Here is a 19,485-nt window from a genome sequence, read left to right on the forward strand (position 1 = left end):
TCAATACATTTTCACAAGACGAATTCTCCGAAAGGGTAAAACAAAGAAGTGCAATGCTAATTACAAAAAGATATTTCATATACTGATATGGCTATTGAACATAACTTTTTTCTGGGTTTAGTGTCCCTTTAAGAAAGTTTTTTTCCCCATTTCCATTTAAAAATGTAAAAGGACATAACAGAATTATTTGCAATGCACAGCAGTGCATTTGTAATATTTTTAGTTACAATTTTGCAATAGTTTGCAAAACTTAAGAAACTAAAAAGGGTATATACAAGTTCACTCAAATATATTATTTTGCACATGAAATATATAATACCTCTTAAAATAGAATTTATAATCACGTTATTTTATATTTAATTTGCCTCCAAATATTCATCATTGCCGCTTTTTAAAAAATAAATAAAATCAGAAGCAGGTGGTACAGCCACACAGAAGGCTCTGCCAGCTCTTACAGGAGCAACTTTAGCTACACCAGGGGTTTTAAAACCTCAGGCCTCCCTAGCAAGCCAGATTTTGAGGATTACCTTAGGTGAGAGAATGTTAATCTGAACTGGAGCACAGGTGAAATAATCAGATGATTAGTAAACATTGCTATTCTCTCACCCAAGGTAATCCTGAAAATCTGATCTGTTGGGGAGTTCTGAGGATAGGTTTGAAAATCCCTGAGATTAAAGGGACACTGTACCCAAATTTTTTCTTTTGTGATTCAGATAGAACATGCAATTTTTTTTTTATTTTTTTTTTTTAAATATGTTTTTTTTATTGAGGGAATAACATTAACAAAACAAGAATCAGTTTGCTCAGACAAACATATGGCATACGATATATGACAAGACAGGTTTCGTGGACATATACAAGTGCTTAATAACATATTCAGGAATAGATCTCGTATCATAACAAGCATAGAAAACTCGCAGATTGGGATATACATAACATGACAGAGCCAACCTTAAATCACCCCCTTTTCCCCCAATGGTAGCCGAGGCCACTTTTGGACCTCATTAAAGTAAATGTACTACTCAGAGGGCTTTTGGTTAATACAGGCCCAATCAAGGCCTACACTATATATCCTCCTTCCTATAGCCACTGGGACCATGGTTAGGTCCAAAAAACTAACAATAAATTTGAAGGAGATGAAAGAAAAATTAAGAATAACAATATAGATGCAAATACCTTACACTACTTCAGGGAAATAAACTACAGGGACTGTTTTATATTTAAACTTAAACCTTAATAGGTACAAGCGTGTAACTGTTCGCATTAAAACAGCTGTCAGGAGGTCAATGCGAGTGTGAATCTAAAAGTTGTAGGTTCAAAAAGGTTTATAATCTAGCAAGAAATATAAAATCTCTAGACCTTTTGCATCACGCCAGTAGTTCTATCACATATATTAGATACATAAGTGAGCTATCCCTTATATTAAAATGAAAGTGATAAAGAGTCTATAGGTATTGAACACAGGGTAACAAACATAGGCCTAGATTTGGAGTTTGACGTTAGCCGTGAAAACCAGCGTGAGAGGCTCCTAACGCTGGTTTAAGGCTAACTCCGGTATTTGGAGTCACTCAAAATAGGGTCTAACGCTCACTTTTCAGCCGCGACTTTTCCATACCGCAGATCCCCTTACTAAAATTGCGTATCCTATCTTTTCAATGGGATCTTTCTAACTCCGGTATTTAGAGTCGTGGCTGAAGTGAGCGTTAGACATCTAACGACAAAACTCCAGCCGCAGGAAAAAAGTCAGTAGTTAAGAGCTTTCTGGGCTAACGCCGGTTCATAAAGCTCTTAACTACTGTACTCTAAAGTACACTAACACCCATAAACTACCTATGTACCCCTAAACTGAGGCCCCCCCACATCGCCGCCACTCGATTACATTTTTTTAACCCCTAATCTGCCGACCGCCACCTACGTTATACTTATGTACCCCTAATCTGCTGCCCCTAACACCGCCGACCCCTATATTATATTTATTAACCCCTAATCTGCCCCTCACAACGTCGCCTCCACCTGCCTACACTTATTAACCCCTAATCTGCCGAGCGGACCGCACCACTACTATAATAAAGTTATTAACCCCTAATCCGCCTCACTAACCCTATAATAAATAGTATTAACCCCTAATCTGCCCTCCCTAACATCGCCAACACCTAACTTCAAACATTAACCCCTAATCTGCCGACCGGAGCTCACCGCTATTCTAATAAATGTATTAACCCCTAAAGCTAAGTCTAACCCTAACACTAACACCCCCCTAAGTTAAATATAATTTTTATCTAATGAAATTAATTAACTCTTATTAAATAAATTATTCCTATTTAAAGCTAAATACTTACCTGTAAAATAAATCCTAATATAGCTACAATATAAATTATAATTACATTGTAGCTATTTTAGGATTAATATTTATTTTACAGGCAACTTTGTAATTATTTTAACCAGGTACAATAGCTATTAAATATTTAAGAACTATTTAATAGTTACCTAGTTAAAATAATTACAAAATTACCTGTAAAATAAATCCTAACCTAAGTTACAATTAAACCTAACACTATACTATCATTACATTAATTAAATAAAATACCTACAATTACCTACAATTAAACCTAACGCTACACTATCAATAAATAAATTAAATACAATTCCTACAAATAACTACAATGAAATAAACTAACTAAAGTACAAAAAATAAAAAAGAACTAAGTTACAAAAAATAAAAAAATATTTACAAACATAAGAAAAATATTACAACAATTTTAAACTAATTACACCTACTCTAAGCCCCCTAATAAAATAACAAAGCCCCCCAAAATAACAAAATGCCCTACCCTATTCTAAATTACTAAAGTTCAAAGCTCTTTTACCTTACCAGCCCTGAACAGGGCCCTTTGCGGGGCATGCCCCAAGAAATTCAGCTCTTTTGCCTGTAAAAAAAAACATACAATACCCCCCCCCAACATTACAACCCACCACCCACATACCCCTAATCTAACCCAAACCCCCCTTAAATAAACCTAACACTAAGCCCCTGAAGATCTTCCTACCTTGTCTTCACCCTACCAGGTTCACCGATCCGTCCTGAAGAGCTCCTCCGATGTCCTGATCCAAGCCCAAGCGGGGGGCTGAAGAGGTCCATGATCCGGCTGAAGTCTTCATCCAAGCGGGAGCTGAAGAGGTCCATGATCCGGAATTAATTTAGGAATATTCTGATTGGCTGATGGAATCAGCCAATCAGAATCAAGATCAATCCGATTGGCTGATCCAATCAGCCAATCAGATTGAGCTTGCATTCTATTGGCTGATCGGAACAGCCAATAGAATGCAAGCTCAATCTGATTGGCCGATCGAATCAGCCAATCGGATTGAACTTGATTCTGATTGGCTGATTCCATCAGCCAATCAGAATATTCCTACCTTAATTCCGATTGGCTGATAGAATTCTATCAGCCAATCGGAATTCGAGGGACGCCATCTTGGATGACGTCCCTTAAAGGAACCGTCATTCGGCTAGTAGGCGTTGGGAGAAGAGGATGTTCCGCGTCGGAGGTCTGCAAGATGGATCCGGAAGAAAGAAGATTGAAGATGCCGTTGATAGAAGACTTCATCCGGATCATGGACCTCTTCAGCTCCCGCTTGGATGAAGACTTCAGCCGGATCATGGACCTCTTCAGCCCCCCGCTTGGGCTTGGATCAGGACATCGGAGGAGCTCTTCAGGACGGATCGGTGAACCTGGTAGGGTGAAGACAAGGTAGGAAGATCTTCAGGGGCTTAGTGTTAGGTTTATTTAAGGGGGGTTTGGGTTAGATTAGGGGTATGTGGGTGGTGGGTTGTAATGTTGGGGGGGGGGTATTGTATGTTTTTTTTTACAGGCAAAAGAGCTGAATTTCTTGGGGCATGCCCCGCAAAGGGCCCTGTTCAGGGCTGGTAAGGTAAAAGAGCTTTGAACTTCAGTAATTTAGAATAGGGTAGGGCATTTTGTTATTTTGGGGGTCTTTGTTATTTTATTAGGGGGCTTAGAGTAGGTGTAATTAGTTTAAAATTGTTGTAATATTTTTCTTATGTTTGTAAATATTTTTTTATTTTTTGTAACTTAGTTCTTTTTTATTTTTTGTACTTTAGTTAGTTTATTTCATTGTAGTTATTTGTAGGAATTGTATTTCATTTATTTATTGATAGTGTAGTGTTAGGTTTAATTGTAGGTAATTGTAGGTATTTTATTTAATTAATTTAATGATAGTATAGTGTTAGGTTTAATTGTAACTTAGGTTAGGATTTATTTTACAGGTAATTTTGTAATTATTTTAACTAGGTAACTATTAAATAGTTCTTAACTATTTAATAGCTATTGTACCTGGTTAAAATAATTACAAAGTTGCCTGTAAAATAAATATTAATCCTAAAATAGCTACAATGTAATTATAATTTATATTGTAGCTATATTAGGATTTATTTTACAGGTAAGTATTTAGCTTTAAATAGGAATAATTTATTTAATAAGAGTTAATTAATTTCATTAGATAAAAATTATATTTAACTTAGGGGGGTGTTAGTGTTAGGGTTAGACTTAGCTTTAGGGGTTAATGCATTTATTATAGTAGCGCTCAGGTCCGCTCGGCAGATTAGGGGTTAATAAGTGTAGTTAAGTGGAGGCGACGTTGTGGGGGGCAGATTAGGGGTTAATAAATATAATATAGGGGTCGGCGGTGTTAGGGGCAGCAGATTAGGGGTACATAAGGATAATGTAAGTAGCGGCGGTTTACGGAGCGGCAGATTAGGGGTTAAAAATAATATGCAGGGGTCAGCGATAGCGGGGGCGGCAGATTAGGGGTTAATAAGTGTAAGGTTAGGGGTGTTTAGACTCGGGGTACATGTTAGGGTGTTAGGTGCAGACGTAGGAAGTGTTTCCCCATAGCAAACAATGGGGCTGCGTTAAGAGCTGAACGCGGCTTTTTTGCAGGTGTTAGTTTTTTTTCCAGCTCAAACAGCCCCATTGTTTCCTATGGGGGAATCGTGCACGAGCACGTTTTTGAGGCTGGCCGCTTGCGTAAGCAACTCTGGTATCGAGAGTTGAAGCTGCGTTAAAAATGCTCTACGCTCCTTTTTTGGAGCCTAACGCAGCCTTTTTGTGGACTCTCAATACCAGAGTTATTTTTATGGTGCGGCCAGAAAAAAGCCGGCGTTAGCTACGCGGGTCGTTACCGACAAAACTCCAAATCTAGGCCATAGTAAATTGCCGAAGAGCCATTCTTACAATCATGCCGGGACACACTCGAACAAGGCTCCACGGGTAGGGCAGAGACAATACAACTCTGCCAAATGGGAATGTGGAGGATAAGATATTTATCCCTTACCACATACTTGGGAGAGGGGGGAAAAAAGAGGGAGAGGGGGGAAGAGATAGAGGTGGGGGAGAGGGGGAGAAAAAAAAAAAAAGGGGGGGGGGAGGGAAAGAGGGGGGTAGGTGGGGGAGGGGGGGAGAGGGAGAGGGGAAAAGAGAGAGAGAGGGGGGAAGAGGGAGAGGGGGGAGGGAGAGAGGGGAAAAAGAGGGGGGAGAAGGGGGAGGGGGGGGGAAGAGGGAGAGAGGGGGGGTGAAGAGGGAAAGAGGGGGGCGAATCCAGGGCTGATAATTTACAAAGGATCCATAATAGAGGTTTTAAGGGTACTGGGATCAGTGGTTATCTATTCTCATATCAGAAGTAGCTAGTAAGATTCTATATACATGGTCTCCCAATTATAGTCTCAAACACCATTTCTAAAACATTTACTCCTATTTTTATATTAGATTAGAGAAATAGCTGCTTCCAAAGAGCACCTACAGGAAGTAACCTCTTAAGAGACATAAGGTTCAGAACTCAGTATATAATGACACTTTAAGGGATCTACATACACATACATACACACTCAGTTTTCTAGGGGAGCACATGAATAGTGAAAATAAATATTCAAAAATTCTCGGTACAGAATTAGCAATGAACTAGCTTAAGCACATGCTGTACATACACATATATGACTTTTTCAAGCCTTCATAAGGTATCATCTTGCATATTGTGGGTAATGATACTAACGTACTGTAAATGCCCCCAAGCACCATTTATATCAGTAGTGCCTCTAGGCTAATAGTAATAAGTAAACATAAATATAGGTGTCTGCAATCTGCTTATCTGTGAACTGTAATCCCCAAGAATTAACTTAATCTATGCTACTTTCCCTGACACCATAAATAAGCCACTGAATCACTGCGAGAGGTTATAGGGTTCACAGTTCGCTATATACATTTATATATTTATATATCCCCCATACAAATAGGTAAGCCAAAGCTTAGAATGTTTAGTTAACTTATACATTGGCTTCCCTATATGATGCACACAAGATAAAAAACATTGGGAGACTTTAGGGAATAATTGGTAAGGGAAAACAACAGCTGGTCAAAATCTCAGGGGTTCACATCGTAAATAATTTTTCCTCATTAGCACATAGGGGAATGTCCCATCAGACAAAAGAGTCGCCATATAGCAGAATAAGGGCGAGGTGTAATATGTTTAGTGGGAGAACATATTTTGTGTCCATCTACGAGATAGTCCAAGGAAAAACAGTGGAGCACAATAAATTGTGTTATTTCACATTATATGAGAGCAGCCACAGTCACTTGATAGTGTGTCATATATGCCCCCACACAGTTCACATACTCAGTCAACTCCAGTTTTCACAATGTCTGCGACCAGTTTAACAATCCAACCTCTCTTTGGGAGTAGGGCCCTCATGCAATTTTGTGAGCAATGCAGATCAATGAAATACCACGGGTATAGTGACTTCAGCTGCCACTGGAGCATAGAGATAGACGGTCCCCAGGGTCCACTTTTTGTCGTAGGTCTCTGAGGTTTCTCTTGATCCGACCAATTTGTAAATCTGTGATGCTCTGCTTGTTGAACGGGTCCCGCTGCAACTGAGACGCCAGTTACCCTGCGTGACAGGAATATCGCCTTGCTGTGGGCTTGCCCAGTGTGCGCTATGGCCTGAACAATCAGCCGTTCCTCTGTGACATCAGTGGGGAGCAAAGCGTTTGCCCTAGAATGGGAGACTGCTTCTACAGAGCCACAGCTCTCAACGTGCGCTCCTTCCGAGAGGTTGCAACTCCGAATTATTGAGTCTATGCGGTTCTCCAATCTGGCGTAAATGGTCCTTTAATAGTTCCTCCAAGGCCCTCCATGTCACTCCAGTTACCCATTCCATACCCGTCCCTCAGGGCTAGTATGAGATCGACAGCGGAATAATATGGGATTGTATCTTAAAGCTTCCTTTTAGTCTCTGTAAGTGACCACTTAACCCAGATGGTCGGGGGGGGGAAGTGCCACGCTCATACAGGTAGGCCGCAGTTGTCCGGAATCGAGTAGAGATGCACTTAATTAAGCATAGAATAGATTTCTTCGGCTTGTCCTGAGCTCATGCGTCTTTTAAGAAGAGCTTGTGCTGTAGATTATGTCCTCAGCTGATGTAATTTGGCAAATTATTGCAGATCTTTAACGAGCTTCAGATAATGTGACCTGTCATGGCCGCTGCTAGGACACGCCCCAGAACATGCAATTTTAAGCAACTTTCTAATGTACTCCTATTATCAAATTTTCTTCATCTCTTGGTATGTTTATTTGAAAAGCAAGAATTTAAGTTTTGATGCCGGCCCATTTTTGGTGAACAACCTGGGTTGTCCTTGCTGATTGGACAGCACCAATAAACAAATGCTGTCCATGGTTCTGAGCCACAAATTTGCTGGCTCCTTAGCTTAGATGCCTTCTTTTTCAAATAACGATATCAAGAGAACGAAGAAAAATTGATAACAGAAGTAAATTAGAAAGTTTCTTAAAATTGCATGCTCTATCCGAATCATGAAAGAAAAAATTTGGGTTCAGTATCCCTTTAAGGAAACCAATTGAGGCAAATATTTGTCTTTGGGTTGGCTGAACCACTTGCTGCTGATTATATGAAGAAAAGCTTCTGCAATTGGGGGAGGGGTGTTGGAACAGGGGCTGATGTAATAGAGAAAATACAGAGGTAAATTAATTTTGAAATAATGTGTTTTAAATTATATTTAAAGAGGTATTTAATATAAAATTTGGGTTTAGTATCCCATTTACTGTCCCTTTAATCCTCCACTGCCAATATGGTCACTGACCATGTGCAGCTACATTTGTTTGCTTTCTACTGCTTTTGACATCATGTGTAAAATCAACAGAGAAACCAAAGCATTCATTAAAAGGGACATGAAACACAATTTGTTTCTTTCATGAATCAGCTAGAGCAATTTTACACAACATTTCAATTTACTTCTGTTATCAATTTTGCTTCATTCTCTTGGTATCCATAGTTGAAGGGGCAACAATGCAATACTGGGAACTAGCTGAACACTTTGGTAAGCCAATGACAAGAGGCATATATGTTCAGCCACCAATCAGTATCTAGCTCTTGAGCCTACCTAGGTATGCCTTTCAACAAAGGATACAAATAGAACAAAGCAAATTAGATAATAGAAGTAAATTAAAAAGTTGTTTAAAATTGTACGCTTTATCAGAATCATGAAAAAAAAGGTTTCTTGCACCTTTAAGACAAATGCACATGCAAGTGTCCTATTATTATTATGTATATCGCTCAGCAAAATTCAGCAGTACAATAGTAGGGTATATAATGACAAAGATTAGTGATAAGATGCAAATACATAGCAAGTACTGGATAAAGAGGGCCCTGCTCTGAAGAGCTTACAATCTGCAGGTTGATGAAGCAGAGACATAAGGTTTGAGGTAACATCACCTAGATTGTAATTGCAGCAACGAGGCAAGACCTTTAAGGTTTTACTTTGGTTAGGATGGAAATCAGTTCTAGGAGAGTTGTCTGAATCTGTACAAGGTTTGAGACAGGATAGGGAGTTCCAGAGGACAGGAGCAGCACGTGAGAAGTTTTGAAGGTGAGAGAGGGAAGAAATAATTGGAGTGCAGAGATGTAGGTCAGAGGTTGATCGAGGAGGGTGGGCCAGGGAGTCTTTGGAGGTGGGGAAATATATTTGGGAGTGAGGTTGTTAGGTTAGGGTTAATATTTTGAATTGCATTCTACAGTGTATAGAGAGCCGGCGTAGGAACTGGCAGAGGGGGGCAGCTGATGTAATGTTTGGCCAATGTGCTAAAATGTTCTCAGTGGTATTTGAAATGCACAGTACTTCAGATACAGCTGACGCTTCATCCCTGTAAGATTAATAAAAACATTAGGGGCCAGATTACAAGTGGAGGTCTAAAGATCGCTTTCATGAAAGTGATCTTTGCACTCCACTGTGGAATACCAGCGTACGCTAATGTATTACAAGTTGTCAGCAATGTGAACGCAAGCTCGTGTTCGCATTGGTGGGAAGCATTGCACTCACGAGACCGTGCTTCCATAGGCTCCAAAGGGAACCTAAGCGCAGCGAAGGGGTTAAGTAGCGCAGCAATAGCAGCAAATTTAAATATATATGTGTTTGCTTATATACATATATATCTATGTATTAATATGTGTATATACACACATATTAACACATTAATACTTATGTATATAAGCATATTCATATATATAAATATATATCAGAAGAGAGAGAACAGCAGTCCTGAGATAGAACAAAAGTTCTCTCTCTTCTGATATATATATATATATATATAACACTTTACCCCCCAAATACTACCTAGTGCAGTTATTTTATTAAAAAATAAAGATGCTACTATCTTTATTTTTTAATAAAATACACTACACAGTATTTTGGGGTTATTTGGAGCACATTTAGCAATAACTAGCCACTTATAATGGCTGATTAATTATCCCCCATATGCAAAATATTATCGTACACCCGCAAATGGGCAGATTTGCCCTTTTGCGGGTGCGCAATAATTTAGCGTTCCACTTGTAATCTAGCTCCAGATGTTTCATTGCACTTAGCTGTTTATTAAACTGGTCTCTGTATAACATCTTAATACATTTACTAATAAAGATTTATCTTCAAAATGACATAAAATTGAAATGCATATGGATGGATGCATTTCAATTTTGAATAAAAACATTTTTATTTCAATACATATGAATTAGGAAATATGCTTCTAATAAAAGTTATGAATGATTCAGTGATGGATTCTACTGTGCACAGAGCATATGTACATATGCCCTGTAGACCTTACTCAAACCATGTGTATTCTAAAGAAAAGCTTATTTTCTAAAGTAAAATAAATTCAAGAGCATTTCAATGTTGAGTTTTATGGCTTCTTATTCTTTACTGCACTTATGTAACTCATGTGAGCTGTGTTGTCATTATTCTACTCAATTGAGTGATCATTTGGGAGTCGTTTATTGGTTTGTGTTTTCTTATTTTTTTATTAGTCCACAATCTCTGACATATAAAGGGTCTCATTATTTATTATTTAACGCTCCCACTCAAGCATTAACTGAGCTTGAACTAAGCTTTTTGCACTCACTGGGTTGTACGCGTATTATAAGTTGAAAGTAAAATGTTTTCGCTTGCACTCCAACGAACGTAAAAAGACTGAACTTAGAATATTCATGTATACAAGTCAATGGAGCAAAAAAATGTTCTATTTATTCATAAATACATATTTCTATATATATATATATGACCCCCCTCCACACAAATATATATTTAGATCTAAATCTATACATGAATATATACAGGTATAGATATATACAGCTATATATAGCTATATATAGGAATATCTATTTTAAAATACATAGAACATATTCTGCTATCTGCAGAACATAGGAATGTAAAATGTTTACAGTAAATGCACAATATAACACTTTATTAAAAATGAATATTGCATACATATGCTTTTACATGTTTTCATCTTCTTATCTGCAAAGGGCTCCAATGCACTTCTGTATATGTCTATATATGTGTTCATATGTATTTATGTGTATATATGTCTGTAAATACATATATACACATATAAATACACATATAAACATATATCTATATTTTTATAGCAACAAACAAAAACTTGCACTCACTGGTCTTTCCAATCAAGTAAAATTTTTACTGTGAAAAGTGACGTTTCAGGGACAAAGTATCCCCTTCCTCAGACACAGAATGCACAAAGTGATACAAACTTATAGCAATTCTTAAAATAAACCCCACCCCCCAATTTGGACAAAAAGACCGCCAAACGGACGCTATGGTGACCACTTAGTCACAGAATAAACAAAACCTTCATGTGATTTATAATGAGAGCTGTCTGAGCCTATCATCAATCAGTGATCTATTGTGAACAGTGACTATTTAAAGAAAGAAGGAGAGAATAACACAGAACACAGATATAGATAAGATACAGGAGCCAAATACACATTATGTATATAAATATGCAAGATCATCTGTACTATAATCAAAGCTCATAGGATGACTGGGCATGTAAGCGGCATATATAAGAAACATATGTAAGAAACGCACATTCACTTCCTTAAGGCTAAAGCATGATCCGATCAACCGAATCGCAAACAAGTAATGCATAGGAGCCGCAGCATGCAACGGGAGACACTGCATCCTACAGTCGGGAGACACTGCATCCTACAGACACATCATGGTCACTTGCCTCCTGAAACCAGTCAGGTAACGGCATCATGGTAGCTATAGTGATGTAAGTGACTGTGTACCGGTGAACTATCAGACATTTCATGACCTGCACTACCACACATGTAGCATTTATGTTGAACTGTAGGTGTGGTTGGTTCTAGTGGGCAAGACCTCAGACGATGCCAGGGTGCACTTTGCCAATCACAGGTTTGCCATTAGGAGTGCTATAAAGAACTGAAAAAGTGACCAGCCAGTGGCGAGACACTTTTTGGAGGCTGGACATGGTGTAAATGATCTTCACTTTGTCCTGATTGATCATGTCCCCCCCTTGAAACGTGGTGGGGATAGAAATAGGACACTATTACAGGTAGAGGCGAGATGGATCCACCGACTCAACACCTTACAGCCCAGTGGATTAAATACTATGTTTGATTGGCATTGCTTCCTGTAGAATGTTTTTGTTCACAAGGCTCTACATATCTTGATACACAAATGGACTATAATGGTCCTAAGATGAGAGTCAATAATAATGACCGTCTCATTTTTGAACTCCTAGATATGGTCCTTGTGCTGTTGTGTCCTGCATTTTGGTTTAAATCCACCTCTACATTGGCACTATATTTACAACATGCCGTGTTCTAAATGTCCTGGTTACTCTGTATATTATGTCGTTGTATAGGTGCTATATGCACAGTTTTTTTGGGACATGTTATATATATATATATATATATATATATATATATATATATATATATATATATATATATATATATATATAATAGGGTTATACCAGCTTTGACACAATGTAATTAATTGCTGAGCACAGACGAAACAAAAGTAAAGCTTTCATCCGGTGCACGGAGGTAAGAAAAATTTAAATAAGAATAAAAAGAAAGCAAAAAACAGCTATACCTTTAACCAGCACTAGCTCTTTAAGCAAATATAAAGTGTGGAAGGCAAAGGCCAATAAGACCGTTCCAGAGACTGAGTATAAGTTTTATAAACCTCCTTTAATTTCCAATATTCAAATTACAAAAGAAATAAAGGCACTGTACACAAACAAAATTATATTAGTAATGTATAACTTCCTCACCATTGAGGACAATGGACCAAAATAAAACCTGTGAAAAAACACACAGATAAAGTCCTGCTAAGGTAGCTACCCAAGCATGTCAGTCGAAGAGGGGTTAATCAGCTGCAGTTTTAAGCCAGACAATGTTAGCAATATATTAAGCAGGTCTTGTTTAGTATGCAGGTTAATATAGCAGTCCCCAAAATAACAAGGAAAAACCTTTTCCAAATATGGCATTGATGTTAATGAAGTGACTTCCACATGATTGACGATGCTGTAACCAAATGCAGGATAATGATAAACCAGGTCGGTATACACCAGACGCTAGTGGCTAAACGGTAGGTCTTATATGATGTTATAGTTCGCACAGAGTCGTTATGGAGGGCTGTCAGGGATACGGAATAAACTGCTGTCAGGTACCTTACTTGCGGGAGTGACGTCTCACTACCACCGCAATACCGTGTTCTCAGCTGGATTCACCTTAGTAATCTTCCACTGTATTCACCCTCTCAACTCAAGAAAATCCGTTCTGCCTTACCGAGAAGCCAAACAGCGCGTCCAAACACTTCCACACTCACGGAGCTCCAGTTGGCGTGGACAACAAAACAGCTACATGTGTTTCACCCAAACTAGTGTTCTGATTGGGCTTCCTCAGGCTTGTAATGCCTTGTTATGTCAGTTTAGCCTTTTATTAAGAGGGATCCCAGGTGAATTAACTAATTCAGTGCCTTATCAAATTCAGCAAAAAGTTTTCTCTTTGGTCAACCCATATAATCTTTATTAAATGGAGGAATATTAGATAGAGTGGCGGCGATGGCAATCTTATACAAACTATTATTTAATACAGAATTGTTTTTCATACATAGTTTATCAAAGATGAGAATGAAACAATATGAAGCAGAATAACTTAATAGTTATTGTACAATATTGTGATGTCTGTTATTTTGTGATATGTATAAAAGTTCAACAAAGATTCATTTAACATAGATCATCAGCAAATCAAGCTCATTATGATTTGCACGATTCAATTCATAAAGAATTATAATAATTTTTACAGTATGCAAGAAAACATAGGACAGTATTCAATCTCAAATATCAACAGATACTTCAATTTATTCAAATGCAACCTTTCCCTAAATTGGATTTGCCATTGTGTATAGGGAGCATTTGTTAAAATAATATTATACAGAGGAGGAGAGGGGAAGAAAAACATAGTTAGAAAGCAAGCGGGTACTCAAAGTAGAAATGGAGCATGATTCAGTTCTTCATTTAACCCTCCTGGCTGGACTGTGTCCAAATTGAATATCCACTTGCACTCTGCCTTTAACAACAGATTATCCCAAACCCACCTCTTTCACCAATACCAATATATTCAGCTCCTATAAATGTCAAGCATTCATCACTGCTATTATGACAATCAGCAAAATGTTGTGCTATGCCACCCGTCTTTTTTGTTAACAATGTCACGTCTATGTTCCTTTATCCTTTCCTAGAACTCTTTATAAGATTTCCCTACATACTGTTTGGGACATGAACATGACAAAACATAGACCACCCCAAAAGTTTTGCAAGTAATAAAACCTTTTGCCTTGTGTATTTTGCATTTCCTATCTTCAATTATGTTACCTGTGATCATGAATTTGCACATTTTGCATTTATTGCAAGGGTAACTACCATTTTTTGGCTTCATGCTCCCTAGTCATGATTAATATAGTGGCTATGTACTAGAATGTCTTTCAAAGACTGAGCCTTCCTGGCTGTTAATAGTGGGTAGTCCCCCACCAAGTTGTGTATGTCTTTGTCTCAGGTAAGCAAATGCCAGTGTCTTGAAAGGATGGCCTTCACATCAGACCATTGATTATTATATGTGGTGATCATTCTTATCAGTATCAGTATAAGATCAGTAAGGTTTTTGTATCTGTTTGGGATGCTCTTTGAAATCCCTTTTTTATCCAATTTTTGCTATAACCTCTCTCTAAAAATTGAGATTTTAAATCATTTGCATGTTTCTTAAAAAGGGTTTCATCAGAGCAATTTCTTTTGTGTCGTAAATATTGACCTATGGGAATGCCCTTGATTTGTGTTGTGGGATGGTGACTAGTTGCCTCCAGTAGGGTATTAGCAGCTGTTGGTTTTCGATAACTTTCAGTAACAATTGTGTTACCTAATTTCAACAGTTTTAGATCAAGGAAGGAAATTTAAAGAAAACTATATTCATAGGTAAATTTCAAATTTTTGGTATTAGTATTCAAATATTTCAAAAAGTCATGAAGTTGATCCATCGAGCCCTCCCAGAGCATCAAGACATCGTCAATTAATCTTGTCCAAAGAAGTACCATATTTTCAAAGCACTCTGGTATATTTAAAATTGTTTTATAATTCCCATTTGCCCAAAGAGACAGGCATAAGTGGGGGTGCAGCTTGCCCCCATGGCTGTCCCCAAAATTTGTCTATAAAATTTTGAATAAAACTTAAAATAGTTTTTTTCTAAGACAACTTTTAACAGATTAGTTACAAAAGTGGTGTGATCCTTGTATCTGTACCCTCTCTGTTGAAGGTAGAAGTGTGAGTCCTCGATGCCCAAATCATGGGGTATTGAGGAATATAATGCCTCTACATCAATGGTAACAAGTACTGTTTCATCAGAGAGGGTCAGACCATCAAGTTTGGTTAGTACATCAGTCGTATCCTTTAGATAAGAAGGTAAAGTTGTTTAAAAGGGTCGCAGGTTCCAGTCTACATATTTAGCTATATTCTCCAAGAGGCCCCCCTGACCTGATACTATGGGGTGGCCTGGTGGTAGATATTTGTTTTTATGAAGTTTGGGGATTGTGTAGAACGTTGGTATAGAGGGTTATTTAACACTAAGGAATTCAAATTCCTTATTATTAATTAAACCATTTTGGAAGGCTTCCCTTAGTATAATTTCTAAGTATTCTTTGTATTGTGAAGTTGGATTTCCAGGAAGTCTTTCATATTGAATCTTACAAGATAGTTGTCTATGGCATTCTGTCACATAGTAGTGTTAAGTATCACTACATTGCCACCCTTGTCAGATGGTTTAATTGTAATAGAATGGTCCATTACAAGTTCCCTTAGTGCTTTTTGCTGTATCATAGTCATGTTTCCTGTTACCTGTGATATATTTAAAGATTTTAAATCATTTTCTACAACTTTTAATAAGTTAGATACATTTGAAACTGTAGATAGAGCCGGCATGTATTTGGATTTGGCTTTAAAGGGGCTAAATCCTATATGAGGATTTTCAGTGACAACATCTATAGGGTCACTTTCCTGAAATAGTTCGATTAAACTTTGTAAGGTTTGTCTCTCTTGCATGTCTAAATCATCACTTGGAGGTTTGTTCATATATGGGGTTTTTTAGGATAATTTTTTGGGCAAAAAGGTTAAGATTTTTCATTATGGTGAATCTGTTCAAATTATTCGTTGGACAAAAAGTAAGTCCTTTTGATAGCACCTCAATATGAGAATTATTTAAAGGTTTATTGGACAGGTTCACCACTTTGAAATCAATTTTCTCACTGACTATGTCTTGGTGCTCTGTTGGATGCGTAGTGGATAGCTTTTCTTGGTTTTGTCTTCCTTTTCTGTGTTTTCTGCCTCCTCTTCTTTGCTTTTTTCTACCTTCTTTTTCTCTAAAAAACACCCTCTCCTTCTAAATCTAGATCTACCTTGTTGGGTATTGTCCCTATCTTGACTTTTTTTTATCTGAATCAGATGTAGCTGAATCATATTTGTAATCATAGATTTTTCCCTCAATATAGTCTAGATGGTCCCTAAGGAACTTTCTCCTCTTTCTAGATTGTATCTCTTCCTGTAACTTCCTAAATTCAGAATTAGCTTGATCTTTTAATTTATTAAATTCCTGATGTGTTGTCCATTTTTCAATATTTAAAGTATATTCATCTAAGGTCTTCTGTGCATTCTCCATTCTAAGTTCATTTTCTTTGATTATTAATCTCATTAAACCAAATGAACAGTCGGTCAGACATTTTTCCCATTCAGTTTTAAAATTGGGAAGTAGAGGGTCAACTAGATTTGTACCTGCTTTTTTATGGAGACGTAAGCCTCTTGAAATCATTTTATTGTCTAGATATCTACGTACACTACTGATTTCCAATTTTAATTTCAAATGTTTAATTGATTGTTGTTTATAAAAATTTAAAATCATGAAAAATATTGTCATTTTTAAGTAATATTTGTGTATCCGTTTGCAAAGAAAATGTTTCATTCAAATCATACTCCCATTCGCTATCACTAAAGCTTGCCATCGCCGCCACAACCCAAGTCAGTCTCTGATACTGAAAAACCGGTCAAGGTCTCCAAATTATATCCTGTCAAGCACGGTATTAAAGAAAAGACATTAAAGTCTAGTATTAAATGTAATAGGGTTATACCAGATTTGACACTATGTAATTAATTGCTGAGCATGGATGAAACAAAAGTAAAGCTTTCATCCGGTGCACGGAGGTAAGAAAAATGTAAATAAGAATAAAAAGAAAGCAAAAAACAGCTATACCTTTAACCAGCACTAGCTCTTTAAGCAAATATAAAGTGTGGAAGGCAAAGGCCAATAAGACAGTTCCAGAGACTGAGTATAAGTAGACATAAGTATAAGTAGACTGAGTATAAGAAGACAAAACCAAGAAAAGCTATCCACTAAGCAGCCAACAGAGCACATAGACATAGTCAGTGAGAAAATTGATTTCAAAGTGGTGAACCTGTCCAATAAACCTTTAAATAATTCTCATATTGAGGTGCTATCAAAAGGACTTAATTTTTGTCCAACGAATAATTTGGACAGATTCACCATAATGAAAGATCTTAACCTTTTTGCCCGAAAGATTATCCTAAAAAAAACTTATATGAACAAACCTCCAAGTAATGATTTAGACATGCAAGAGAGACAAACCTTACAAAGTTTAATTGAACTATTTCAGGAAAGTGACCCTATAGATGTTGTCACTGAAAATCCTCATATAGGATTTAGCCCCATTAAAGCCAAATCCAAATACATGCCGGCTCTATCTACAGTTTCAAATGTATCTAACTTTGTAAAAGTTGTAGAAAATGATTTAAAAGCTTTAAACATATCACAGGTAACAGGAAACATGACTATGATACAGCAAAAAGCACTAAGGGAACTTGTAATGGACCATTCTATTACAATTAAACCATCTGACAAGGGTGGCAAGGGAAATCCAACTTCACAATACAAAGATGACTTAGAAATTATACTAAGGGAAGCCTTCCAAAATGGTTTAATTAATAATAAGGAATTTGAATTCCTTAGTGTTAAATATCCCACTATACCAACGTTCTACACAATCCCCAAACTTCATAAAAACAAATATCTACCACCAGGCCACCCCATAGTATCAGGTCAGGGGGGCCTCTTGGAGAATATAGCTAAATATGTAGACTGGAACCTGCAACCCTTTTTAACAACTTTACCTTCTTATCTAAAGGATACAACTGATGTACTAACCAAACTTGATGGTCTGACCCTCTCTGATGAAACAGTACTTGTTACCATTGATGTATAGGCATTATATTCCTCAATACCCCATGATCTGGGCATCGAGGCCTCACACTTCTACCTTCAACAGAGAGGGTACAGATACAAGGATCACACCACTTTTGTAACTAATCTGTTAAAAGTTGTCTTAGAAAAAAACTATTTACTTTACTGAAAGTTATCGAAAACCAACAGCTGCTAATACCCTACTGGAGGCAACTAGTCACCATCCCACAACACAAATCAAGGGCATTCCCATAGGTCAATATTTACGACACAAAAGAAATTGCTCTGATGAAACCCTTGTTAAGAAACATGCAAATGATTTAAAATCTCGATTTTTAGAGAGAGGTTATAGCAAAAATTGGATAAAAAAAGGGATTTCAAAGAGCATCCCAAACAGATAGAAAAAACTTACTCTATCAACCAAATGAAAAAAGTGGAGAACAGCTGATAAGAATGATCACCACATATAATAATCAATGGTCTGATGTGAAGGCCATCCTTTCAAGACACTGGCATTTGATTACCTGAGACAGAGACATACACAACTTGGTGGGGGACTACCCACTATTAACAGCCTGAAAGGCTCAGTCTTTGAAAGACATTCTAGTACATAGCCACTATATTAATCATGACTCTAAAATGTGGTTAGGGAACATGAAGCCAAAAAATGGTAGTTACAATTGCAATAAATGCAAAATGTGCAAATTCATGATCACAGGTAACATAATTGAAGATAGGAAATGCAAAATACACAAGACAAAAGGTTTTATTACTTGTAAAACTTTTGGGGTGGTCTATGTTTTGTCATGTTCATGTCTCAAACAGTATGTAGGGAAATCTTATAGAGAGTTCTAGGAAAGGATAAAGGAACATAGACGTGACATTGTTAACAAAAAAGACGAGTGGCATAGCACAACATTTTGCTGATTGTCATAATAGCAGTGATGAATGCTTGAAATTTATAGGAGCTGAATATATTGGTATTGGTGAAAGAGGTGGGTTTGGGATAATCTGTTGTTAAAGGCAGAGTGCAAGTGGATATTCAATTTGGACACAGTCCAGCCAGGAGGGTTAAATGAAGAACTGAATTATGCTCCATTTCTACTTTGAGTACCCGCTTGCTTTCTAACTATGTTTTTCTTCCCCTCTCCTCCTCTGTATAATATTATTTTAACAAGTGCTCCCTATACACAATGGCAAATCCAATTTAGGGAAATGTTGCATTTGAATAAATTGAAGTATCTGTTGATATTTGAGATTGAATACTGTCCTATGTT

The sequence above is a fragment of the Bombina bombina genome, chromosome 4 (assembly GCF_027579735.1).
Source record: "Bombina bombina isolate aBomBom1 chromosome 4, aBomBom1.pri, whole genome shotgun sequence".
Taxonomy (NCBI): domain Eukaryota; kingdom Metazoa; phylum Chordata; class Amphibia; order Anura; family Bombinatoridae; genus Bombina; species Bombina bombina.